Raw genomic sequence first — 13,192 nt, forward strand, 5'->3', positions numbered from 1 at the left:
CAGATGCCATCTGTGTGGCATGGTTCTTTCCTTCATTCATTCGTTCATTCAGAAATATTATTAGGCATGATTGTTGTGAGGGCCCTCTGCTAAGTACTCATGACACAAAGATAGGAGACATGGACATGAACAAATAATCAAAGCACGTGAGACAGATAAAGAATGTATCAGCAGAGCACAACGATTGCTGGGAAGAAGGGCTGCAGAAAGGCTGAGGGGAAGGAGTTGGGGAACACTGCACAGTTTAAGTAAGCCCTGACCTTCCAGGGTAAGGACGAGGTCTCCAGGTGTATCCATGGGGAAGGGCATCCTAATCAGAGAGACCAGTGAATGGTAAGCCACAGCCCAGATACAGGGAACTGCAATCAATGTTCTGGAATATGGAAATATGAGATAGCAATGGAAAAGTGGTGACAGATGAGGTTGGAGAGGTAATGCTGGGTCACAACGTGAGAGGCATGGAATGCTAGATTATGGACTTTGGACTTCACCCTATGGTTTATTGTAATCCACTGAAGAATGCTCAGTAGAAGCATAAAATGATGTGGTCTAAGTTGCATTTTAGAGTGTAGACTGGAATCAGGAAGAATGGAGGCTAAGAGATGAGCAAAAACAGCATTATAATAATCCAGTAAAGAGGCAATCGTGGCCATAGGTGCAAAGGAGGGGACAGATCATAGAACTTGGTGATCACTGGACTAGAAAGTGAGGGGCTCTCAGGTCTCAGGCTCAAGAAGCAGATTTGAGCATGAGTGCATATGGCTGTTGAAAATGTAGTTGGTGAGGTTGTTCTCAGCACCTCAGAGAAGTGTATATAAACACAGAGGTTGGGAGTCAGCACACACGGTACAGGTGGTACAGCTGAATCCTTAGGCATAATGAGATCATTTCCAGGGGGGACACATGGAGCCGAGGTTATAAATGGACCTCTCAAAGCCAAATACGGCAATAGATGTGTTTGGTTTGGCTCATATAATGCTTTTAAACATTAAAATTTCCTGCCAACAATTAAAAGCTGTGAGATATATCAAAGAAACAAAATTGAAAGTTCTGACTTTCTTTGAAAAAGCAGAAGATCTGACAACAACATAGTAACAACTGGATAGTTGATCAGCCAGTGTCCCTTTACCCATCTGTCCAGCTTCACTCACTCATTACCACCTGTTCGGTCTCTGAAGACCTGATCTGCAAAGAAAGGGCTATAGAACAAGCACAGTAAGGGGCTGGCAGCAGCTGCCGCCCGGACGCTACCCAAAGACATGCACGTCCCAATCCCCAGAACCTCTGAAGAGGTTAGGATACATGGCAAAGGGGGCAGCAGATGGAATTAAGTTGCTCAGACTTGTGTGGACTACCCCAGTGGGCCCAGTCTAATCACAAAGTCTTCAAAATCAGAAGCGGGAGACAGAAGAGGAAGTCGGAGTGACGCAGCATGAGAAGGACTCAGCCCCAAATTGCTGGTTGGAAGATGGTTGAGGGCCATGAGCTTCAGGGAACTGGGAAAGGCAAGGAAATAGACTCCCCCCTAGAGCCTCCAGAAGGAAACACAGCCCCCGCTGACACCTTGATTTTAGCCCAGTGAGATCTGTATATATCAGTTCTGATGTACAAAACTGCACAACAATAACTTTGTGTTATTTCAAGCCACCAAGTTCGAGGTTATGACAGCCATAGAAAACTAGCACACAGCTGAAAGAAAATGAGTATCCAGGAAAAGAGACTGGGGAAAAAAAACAGGAGAGAACCAGAGGGAGCATAGTTAGATAATCAAGAGAGGACCCATTTTCAAGACTATGCCGTGGAATGACACTTTCATGGCAAGTCCAGTTCTGAGGAAGGGTGCAATGTACCAGTGATGTCCAAACCGAGGGGGACACATCAGATCCACTCTGGAACACTGTTAGAGAGATCAGTCCCAGCACCCACCCCAGGCCACCTCCCTCCGACGACACAGAGCCAGGTTTAGCCATCACTGAATGAGATGAACCGGCGTTTTACTAGATTAAATGAGTACTTTGCGTTTGTTGACTTAGCTCTTACTCTTAAGGCTCCTTGTAGCCTTTTAACGGAAGAAAGCCCATTTGAAATTTAATGCCACATTTTATTAAAGCTATTTATCTGCACGGATTTTGTCCCTAGGTGGATAATAAACTCCTTGCAGATGGTAGGTGCTTGCCAAATATTTGCTGAGTATCTAAATGAAATGGATGTAGCCACAGGAGGACTGGGCTGTTTTCTAGAGCTAGCAGGAAGAGCAGAGATTGTTTATCTCCTAAGCCACTATAAATTAAATGATTCGGGTTATTTATGCACTTGCACTTGTTATATGGATGAAGTTGTAATTTTCTCTTTAGATGCCTAGAATCCTCCACTACTCATTGGGTCATCAGAACAAGCCAGGATTAATTCCCAGAGGGCTCCTGGAACAGCTGACAAGGTACCTCCTTTCAGTCTCATTCCTGAAATGACCTTAGGTAATGGTACACTATCCTTCATAAAATGAAATCTATCTCTCACCTAATCCTGGATTGTTGCAGAGAAAATTCCAGTTCAATACCCAAAATCACTGAGCTAAGAGAGTCAGCCTCAGAGCCACGGTGGCCATCCTCCACTTGGTATAACTCTGAAGGTCAAACTGTGACATCAGTGTGGGCCCTGGACACACTGGCTTATGGAGACCTGATCTGCTTTACCACCGGCAGTTACCAAGGCCGAGGAGAGTATTGTGCTGCTGTAGTCCCAATGTGGGAAAAGAATTCCAAATTCTGTTAACAGAAGGTTAGGATTGAAGCAGAGATTTCAGGCAAAGGGAAGAGCCACGAGCTGAGATCTAGAAAGCAGATTCTAGAAGCTTCTGAGGGACATCCTGCCTTCTGGGAAGAAGGGGTATCTATCAACTGTATGGGCTGTAATAAGAGTGGCTGACAGAGAGTGCTACGTGCATTCGAGCCAAGCACGTCAGGAATGAGTATGACAGCACAGACATCGCTGGAATGGAAGCCACTTGCAGTGTGTTAAGAATACGCTTTTGAAAAGCTCAGATGAGATGGGAAAGTAGGTCAGGGTGCTAGAAAGAAATGCCATAATAAGGGAAGATTTTTATTTTGTTGTTATGCGCTTGGTTCTATTTTTAGGGTTAAGAGGATTCACAAATATATACAATCTGAGGAAGGGAGAGGCTTAAAACACTGGAAAGAAAATGAAAAAGGACCAAAGGTGGAGCTGAAGTGAAGAGATGGGACCATCAACACTAGGCACAGGTAAGCTTAGTCAAGAAATATCTCTTGAGAACTGACTATGCGCCAGTCACTCTCTGAAGTGCCGGGAATGAACAATGCAGACACAGGTGCCGTCCTTCCCTGCTGACACTTACAGTCTAGAAGAGCATACTTCCTTTTGGTTCCCTTTAGCTGTGAGGGGCAGAAGCCAACCAGCTTAAGGGGAAAAGAGAGTTAACTCATGAAACTGGAAAAAAAAACAAAACAAAACACAGGCTTGACTGCTTCTAAAGAGTGATTGAAATATTACAGGATTCTCTCTGCCTCCCACTTGGTTTCATTTTTCTCAAGAAGCCTGTACCCCTCTGGTAGCAGAGATGGTGCCCACCATCTCCATCATGACATGGTCTATAACGCCTAGAGTCTCGGTAAAATTAATAGACCACATCTCAGGGGCTCTGCCAAGCGCCTGTGGATTGACTCTGAAGAGACAAGACGCCAGAGTGAATGACGTTGAAGATGCAGAGATTCGAGGATGGGAAAGGGGATGCCTAGAAAACGGCTTTGCTCAGAAAATTGGAAGCCAGTCCATATGCAGAGAAGGTGGGGGCAGAGGTAAGTTAGGGGGCATGTGGAAAAGGGTGAGGGCTTGGAAGAGTAGCTGAGGAAAACAGGAAAAGGGGAAGACCCTTGCCAAAAGGAGGATTAAGGGTTAACCGAGTTTGAAAACCATGAACTTGTCATGGCCCTAAGCTGCCCAGCTATGTAATTGTCTCTGCAGGCGCAGCCCTGAATAATGACAGCTGTGGCCCTTTGTGTAGAAAGGCACAGTGAGGAGCCCAATCTTCCTACCATTCTGGGAGAACTTGGCTATCGCGCAGACCCCCAGGAGTCCAGGAGCCCTTTATACAAGGGCTCCCAAAGCTCTCAGGAAAGAAGGACAGAGGGTGGCCTTGTAGGACACTGACTATAGGTAATGCAACCTCCCACATCTCAGGAAACCACCCACTAAGAACAGGACACTCATTTGATGGCACAAGGATGCCCAGACGGTTGATCTCTCCTAGACCGCATCTCCTTGAAAAGGAAAAATGTGCAGGTTGCACTTCAGGCTGCTACCTGGCAAATGCTTCATGGCCTTGGCCCTGATCCATTTTTCCCTCCAAGTTGTTAAGGAATTAACTTTTCTTATGCTACCCCCAAACACCAGGCACTTTAAGTTTGATGTCTCCTTTAGCCCTGTCATCATATTGTTAAAATGGGTATGACTACCCTAGTGTTATAGAAGAGGATGTTAAAACTCAAGATGCTGCTAAACCTGCCCAAAGTGACACAGCTAGCAAGGAGAGGCCCTGGGTTATGGAAAGGCCATTCTTTCATCTCTTACTTGTGTTCCTATTTTCCATCATTGGGTTTCCAAGAACACCATTTGTTACACTGGGAGCCTCGAATTTCTGGAGGTCCTCAAATGTATTCTCAAGGTCTGTGAGAAGGCTTCCTGCCTTTAGAGAGACTTTCCTTTGCTTGGGTTTCAGAGACATTGGCCTACAGAATGGTGCTCACTTGAAGGGAGCTGCCTCCTCGCCCTGAGCAGGTGTGGACGGGAACTTTGGGAGCAAGTACTGAGCTTGTCATTGTGTGGGTTGCGAAGGGCGTGGGCCCCCCTGGCTCACCATAGCCGTGCCTTTGCCAGGAATGTGTCAGAAGTAGTATGGTGGTGGCTTCTAAGGAAGCCAGGAGGAGACATGCAAGCTGCCAAGTGGAAAATACCAAGGACAATAATGATCACAGCAGAAAACAAAACAAAACAAAACAAAACTTCATTTGCCTTCAAAAGGCAAAGTCCAGGGGTCTTGGAGCTTTGCTTATAACACTTGAGGCAGCCCAGACCAAACACCATTGCCAGTGTCACCCCTCCCACATTTGTTCCCAGGACCAATGGAAAAAGTGAGATTCAAAGGTTAGAGCTACATAGACCATTACATTTTAAAAGTACATCTACTTTTCAAAAAAAAAAAACAAAAAACAAAAAACTTTTACTCCTTTCCAAAGCTCCTCCAGTAAGGTATTATTAAGCCCATCTTATAGGGGAAGAAATAGAGCTCAGAATGGAAGGTCACAAGACAGTAGCAGAGGCAGAATCAATTGCTGGACCTTCCAGGGCAGGTTGCTTCCACTGAGCCCACTCGAAGTATCTTTCCCAGCAGTAATAGAAGACATCAGCATGGAGGTCAACTGCCATCTCCTTGAGTTATCTAGTTAATATACTTTCAAGAAAAAAATATATATACATGTATATACATATATATATTTCCAGATCAACATGCTATTTTCTCCTCCTGCAAATACTGAGTCAACAGATGTTTCACAATGGAATATTCTGGAAAATGAAATAGAGGTCTTTAATGCTCCACTTCTGGTTGATGGTAAGTTTTCTCTGCCTCCCCACCAGGCAAGGCCCTACCTTAAATAAAGCCGAATGTGTAATTTGTTCTCATCGCTGTGGCGAGCGCAAGTAAGGCTTCAGAAAAAGAAGGAAACAAAACCAGATTTTGGAAACCACCGCATTTGTCAGGGAATGCCCTCCCTTTGGTCCTTCCTACCAGGTTTTACTTTCTGGATGATCCCCAGTGGAGACATCCGTACCCATCGAGGGCCGAGAGCTGGCAGCACGGGGGCCAGCGCCACTGGCTAATAGGGTTTGTTTGACCTCCACGGTCTCCTGCTGAGGTAATATGAGAAATTAACTGGCCTGGGGAAAGAGAAATACCTAATTCCAGATAGCCCACCCTGTCCCACCTAAAGGGGGGACGGGTGTGTGGAGGAAAAAAACCTGAGAAATACTTGTGTAGTTTAAAGGCCAGAGACCTCCACTTACTAAGAGATGGAGACTTAATCCTAGGGCTGTAAAACTCTCCCTCCCTCTCCACACCTCACACCATATTACTAAAGGCCCATTTACAGCAGTTCATTTTACTTGGTGCATCATGTCCAGTTATCAAGAAAAAATTACTCTAAAAGCCAAAAAAATTTTTTTTGAAGAGACAGAGCAAATCGCCAAACCAGACATGGCAGGGATGTTAGAATTATCAGACTGGGGCTTTAAAACAACTATGACTGGTTCTAAGGAATAAGTAGACAGCATGAAAGAATGGAAGGGCAATGTAAGCAGAGAGAAGGAAACCCTAAGAAAGAACCAAAAAGAAAAGCTAGAGATTAAAACACACACACACACACACACACACACACACTAAGAGAAATGAAGAACACCTCTGATGGGCTCTTTTTAGTAGACTGGGCACAGTGGAGGAAAGAATCCCTGAGCTTAAGGATGTATATCAGTAGAAATTTCCAAAACTGAAAAGTAAAGAATAAAGATTGAAAAAAATAGGAAAGACTGTCCAAGGACTATGGGACAACTGCAAAAGATGTAACATATGTGTAGTGAGAACGTCAAAAAGAGAAGAAATTGATAAAGGAACAGAAGAAATACTGAAACAACAATGAATCAGAATTTCCCAAGTTTATGTCAGTTACCAAACTATATCCAGGAAACTCAGAATCCCCAAGCAGGATGCATGCAACAAACAAACAAAAACCACCCACATGTAGGTGTATCATTTTCAAATGACAGAAAATCAAAAGTGAAGAAGAAGTCTTGAAAAAAGCCAAAAGGGGAAGGGGATATCTTACCTATAGAGAAACAAAGATAAGAATTATATTCAACTTTTCCTCAGAAATCATCCTAGTCCATCCACATAGACCAAACATTCTAGAATTCTGAGCCCTAAATTTAAATTAGCATTTAAAACCAAAATAAAAATAAAAATTTCCTCAAACAAAAGTGGAAAGAATGTTTTACCAAAGATCTGTTTTACAAGAAGTGTTAAAAGAACTTCTTTAGAGAGGAGAATAATATAGATTAGAAATTCGGATCTACATAAAGAAAGGAAGAGCATCAGAGAAGAAACAGTGAAGATAAAATAAAAACTTCTAATCTTCTTATTCTTAATTGATCTTGCCAAATAACAGTTTGTTCACTATTGGGGAATTAATCTAGACATAGACCTTACACCTTCACAAAAATTAAAATGAATCATAGACCTAAATATAAAGCACAAAACTATAAAACTCCTGGAACACCACATTGGAGAGAACCTAGATGACCTTGGACATGGAAATGACTTTTAAATACAAACCAAAGGCACAATCCATGAAAGGAAAAATTGGTAAATATATTTCGTTAAAATTAAAAACTTCTGGGGACACCCGGGTGGCTCAACTGGTAAGCATCAGACACTTGATTTCTGCTCAGGTCACGATGTCAGGGGTGTGAGACTGAGCATCACATCAAGCCCCATGTTGGGCTCCAAAATGGGCATAGAGCTTGCTTAAGATTCTCTCTCTCCCTTTCCCTCTGCCCCTCCTCCACCGACACTCTCTCCCCTACCTCAATAAAACAAAACAAAAAGAACTTCTGTTCTGTGAATATTCTCAAGAAGGGTGACTAATATTACTTTTTTTAATCTTTATTTTTTTAAAAGTAATCTCTACACCCAGTGTGGGGCTCAAAGTCACTACCCCAAGATCAAGAGTCACATGGTCCACTGACTGAGCTGGTCAGGCACCCCGAAACTTCTGCTGTGTAAGGCAATGATAAGAAAATGAGACAACAACACAGAGACTGGGAGCATACCTTGTAACAGACACATCTGATAAAGCACTATTACCCAAAATATACAAAGATCACTTAAAAACTGACAATATGAAAATGAACAACCTAGTTAAAATGGGCCAACCACTTAACAGACACCTCATCAAAGAAGACCTAGAGATGACAAGCATATGAGCTCTTTGCCACATCTGCAGTGGGCAGCAATCAGAAGACTGACATTCCAGAAAATGTCGACATCACTTGAAGGGTTGCACAGCTATTGTGAAGAGCCTCAGAAGAGCCCTGCAGAAGGACTTCAAGCACATCAGTATAAAACTCAGTCTTCTTGGAAAGAAAAAGAAGAGGCTCTGGGTTAACAAACAGTGGGGAAATAGAAAGGAAATGGCTACTGTTCACACTTTTTGTAGTCACGTACAGAACATGATCAAGGGTGTTACACTGGATTTTCGTTACAAGATGAGGTCTATATATGCTCACTTCCCCCATCAATGTCATTAGTCAGGGGAGTAGGTCTTTGACTGAAGTCCAAAATTTCTTGGGTGACAAATACATCTGCAGTGTTTGGATGAGGCCACACATCGCTTGGGTTCAATGTCTCGTGCCCAGAAAGATGAGTTAATTCTGGAAGGAATGCTCAACTTATATCAAATTCTGCTGCTTTGATTCAGCAAGCCACAACAGTTGAAAACAAGGCTATCAGAAAATTTGAGGATGGATCCATGTCTCTGAGAAAGGAACAGCTCCTCAGGCTGATGAATAACTTCTAAGTTGTTCAGAAACAGGAATAAAATGATAGATGATTCTTGGGACCTAGTTGTGATATTTTAAAGATAGAGTAAATGTGCTGTTCTTTTTGAGAAAGCATATCAAAAGTTGCTCCACATCATATGTCATCAGGAGAAGGCACATTAAAAGCCTGATGAGATAATACACACTACCTATCTAGAATGGCCAAAATCCACAACACTGACAACACTAAATGTTGGTGGGGTGGGGAGCAACGGGACCTCTCAGACATTGGTTGAGAGAATGCAAAACACATAGTCACTTTGAAACACAGTTTGGCAGTTTCTTACAAAACTAAACATACTCTTACTGCATGATCCAGCAAACCATGCTCCTTGACATTAGCCCAAAAGAATTGAAAACTTACGTCCACACAAAAACCTGCACAAGAATGTTTATGACAGCTGTTCTCAGAATTGTAAGAGCTTAGAAGCAACCAAGATGTCCTTCAGTAAGGGAACAGATAAATAAACTGAGGTCCATTCAGATAGTGGAGTATTATCCAGTGCTAAGAGAAAACGAGTTATCAAGCCATAAAAGGACACAGAGAAAGCTTAAATGCATACTGCTTAAGTGAAAGAAACCAATCTGAAAAGCTACATACTATATGATTCCAACTATATGACATCCTAGAACAGCAAAACTATGGACATGGTCATTTCCAGGGGTTAGTGTAAGGAAAGGGTTGAATAGGTGGATCACAGAGGATTTTTAGGGCAATGAAAACACTCTGTATGATACATGTCATTATACATTCGTTCAAACCCGTAGAACACACAATACCAAGAAAGAACCATAATGGATGATCACCAGAAGGGATGAGGGGGTGGAAGGATGGTGAAGAGGAGTGGGAGATACAAGCTTGCTTCCAGTTGTGGAATGACTAAATCATGGGAATAAAAGGCACAGCATAGGGAATATAGACAATGGTATTGTAATAGGGTCATGTGGTAACAGACGGTAGCCACACTTGCGGTGAGCACAGCATAACATATAGAGAAGTGGAATCACTATGTTGTACACCTGAAAGTAATGTAATATCGTGTGTCAAATGTTCAAAAACAAAAAAAGTGAGCCCTAATGTAAACAATAGACTTTGAATGATTTTGACACATCCATGAAGATCCATCCATGTAATGAATATCCAACTCTGGTGGCAGATGTTGATAATGGGAGAGGCTAAGCATGTGGTGGGGGCAGGAAGGTATATAGAAAATCTCTATACCTTCGTCTAAATTTTTCTGTGAACCTCAAACTACACTAAGAAAGTAGAGTCTTGAAAGAAACTCAGGAGCTGGCTGAGGTCTCCTGGATATGGCTCAGCATTGCCACAGGAAGTGATCCTGGGCTGAGCAGGAGAGGTCAGTTACCGTGACCAGTGTGCTTGAAACAGTCACCAGACCAATAAAGAGGGGACACAAGAGGATATGGAAGAAGGAAGAAGAAGGAAACCCATCAGTTGGAATAGAGTTTCTTAACTGGAAGGACTAACAAGACAAAACAGGAAGAGAAGCGAAGAGTTATTCTGGAGTCAGAGGTGAGGTGCTAGGGCTTGTCAGTCTGGTTCCATCAGGACCTCAGCAGTACCGAGCACCAGCCTGAGTATTCCTGTCCTATGAGGCTCCTGGTGTCACTTCTCCCCAGAGACAATTAGATGTGTCCCTGTGAAGGGAGAGACCCAAACACACCAAATTCCACCCTGAAATACAATTTTTGGAATTTTATCTCATTCTCTGAAAACCTGTCAGACAATATCCATTTCAGTCATTTCATCAAATGATTTCTTCAACTGGCAAAATTTATAATAGTAGGCTCAAAAAGACAATTAGAGAAAACTTGGACAAGTTGGGCAAACAGGCAGTTGTACTAAGGTCCTACTCAGCCAACATTCGCTAATGTCCTAATGTTAATGTCCAGTCAATGCTGACCTTCTAGCACTTTAAGATTCATGTGACTGTGGCAGGTAAAAGAGTTTCAAACTGAAGGCTAAATGTGTCCATGGACTACTTCCTTCTGAATTGATTTCCCATGGCCGGCTTAGCCATATAATGTGTGATAATAACAAGTTAACATGTCATAAATCTTCATATATCCAGCATTTGACTTTATTACAGTGGGCCTCCTAGAAATGTGGATTACTTCCCTGTCAGGCAGTCTTTACCTGGTTTTGCTGTCCTTAGCCCATTCGTGGGAACGTGTGCATTTTTATGATGTTGGTACAAACAAGTATATTGATAGGCATCTAATCACCATATTAATTGTTAACCCAGACTGGAAACGTTTCATAATTTTTTTTTTTTTTACTTCATAGACATTTCTTTCAATAGAAAAACAAAAGTTAGAAGGAAAAAGTGTGTGTTAAGATTAGTCGAGTAGAACTCCCCAAATAACTCCCGCTGCTTTATATACCTCACTAACAAATAATGAAGAAAATTGAGATGGAACCTATTTTCCTTCTAACACTGGATGGTTCCTAGGTAATTCAGGGCGGGAACGTATGATGTATCGGGTATCAAGGCAAGGACGAGAGTAGTGACTGAAGAGCCACTTTATGCTGGGGGTTCTGCAACTTCTGAGGGTAGAGCAGGGGAGAGGCAGGATGGTGGGAGGGGGTTAGGTTAGGGAAGTGGGACACGCAGTTCTCTGATGTCCAGAGCTGTCTGGGCACCTCCATAGCTGAACCTTCTGGGCTCATCCCTCACTTGTCTACTTCTCTAGTTTCAGCGAAGCTCTGTTGCTTGGAAACCCACATAAAATGTGAAGTGGGAGTGTTGCAAACCAACCTATCATAACCCTGTTTTTATTACTCTTACGGCATTTCAAGGTGAAAGACTATATTTAGCCTTGTATTTTGCTTTCTCTGGGAAATTCCAGACAACTGCAAAGAAGCTGTGAAGTTTTTCATACTCTTCGGTGGGACCCTGTGCTTTTCCACTCTGATCTTCAGGAAGCCTGAGGTCCAGAGGTCCATCTACTCTAGGACAGGAATGGTCTAGGAGCCACTTACAAAGCAGATTCCTTTTATCCCCTCTTAAATTCCACAGAACAACCTTAGATACAGGATTTTTTTTTTAACCTAAGTTTTACATAAAGAAATAACTGCTAGCCATTTCCACACCAATTTATCTGCTGTTATGGGAACCCTTTCTAAGAAAAAGACATGATCTGTCTGACATCCTTCATCCACCCACTCCACTTTCTCTTTTCTAACGAAAAATGTGCTTTGGTAAAGCTACCTTTGTATCATTCTTAGGCTTAAATGACCGTCTGGCAACATAGGGCACTAGACTTTCCCATAACAAGAAAACAAGCAACTTGGGTCTTTTTAAGTGAATGAAAGCACTTCCACACATTTTTTCAGAAATAACAAAAAACTAACAGAGGGTCCCAGGGAAAAGCTAGCAAGCATTGCCATATGCGAAGTCTCTACATATTTAACAGGAAGAGGGCATTTGATCCTTTGTCCAAACCACTGCATACGTGGATTCCTGATCTTGATCTTGTTCCTGCTCTATTTACTTGCTGTCTCTCACATGTCAGGTAATAAATCGTCCCTTCACCTCACCCCGACCCTGCTGGAAAACATCTCTAGTTCTGTAAGGCACACTGTAGATGACTTTCCAATTAAGGGTACAGGATCTGCAGTCAAAAGATCTGGATTTGAGACTTGTGTCTGTCATGTACTTGCTACATAATTGAGCACTGCTGTTTACACCAAGACTGTGTCCCCCTCCGTAAAATAGGATACTTGCAGTACCTACTTCAGTTGCCTCATCTAACCAAAGGAAATAATAACATGGCAGATCTCACTGGGTTAGTGTGAGGACACAATGAAGTAAATGAATGCAAGGTTCATAGCAGAGTAGGGTATACAGCAGGCATTCAAAAATGGTAGTTCTAAAGATGATATTATAAAGATGGCATTTAGAAAATGACTCTCATGTCAACCATGTCTTTCATTTTAGATTTGTTGATTGGTATCTATCCCTCCTGCAAACCAGGACTCACTCTGAGGCCTCCCTCCCACACCCTCTGCCTTCCAAACTATTCTACCTCCTGAAAATGCCCAGAAACCATCATCCTTGGCACTTGTTGACCACCAGTGCCTCCTATCAAGCCTCATCCTCTCTCTGCTATACTCTTGCAATAGCCTCTTAGCCACTTTTTCTCCCTAATCTCTTTGCCTTCTGCTTTCCCTTCTTATATCCTTACCACACACACAGTGACCATTCTTCTTCTTCTTCTTCTTTTCAAAGATTTTTATTTATTTATCTGTCAGAGAAAGAGAGCAAGCACCACAGGGGGAGCAGCAGGCAGAGGGAGAAGAAGCAGGATCCCCACTGAGCAAGGAACCTGATGCAGGACTGGGTCCTAGAACTCTGGGATCATGACCTGAGCCAAAGGGAGACACTCTACCGACTGAGCCACCCAAGAGTCCCTACAGTGATCATTCTAAAAATCAGTTTGGTCATGTCCCTTCATTAATGAAGACCCTACAATAGCTCCCTATTAA

The 13,192-nt window shown here is 42.7% G+C and overlaps 1 pseudogene; it reads left to right on the plus strand.

Moving 5' to 3' along the window:
• Positions 1-3,595: 3,595 nt before the first annotated feature.
• On the plus strand, positions 3,596-8,653 carry LOC122899138 (annotated as a pseudogene).
• The last annotated feature ends 4,539 nt before the right edge of the window (positions 8,654-13,192 follow it).

The sequence above is a fragment of the Neovison vison genome, chromosome 2, assembly GCF_020171115.1.
Source record: "Neovison vison isolate M4711 chromosome 2, ASM_NN_V1, whole genome shotgun sequence".
Taxonomy (NCBI): domain Eukaryota; kingdom Metazoa; phylum Chordata; class Mammalia; order Carnivora; family Mustelidae; genus Neogale; species Neogale vison.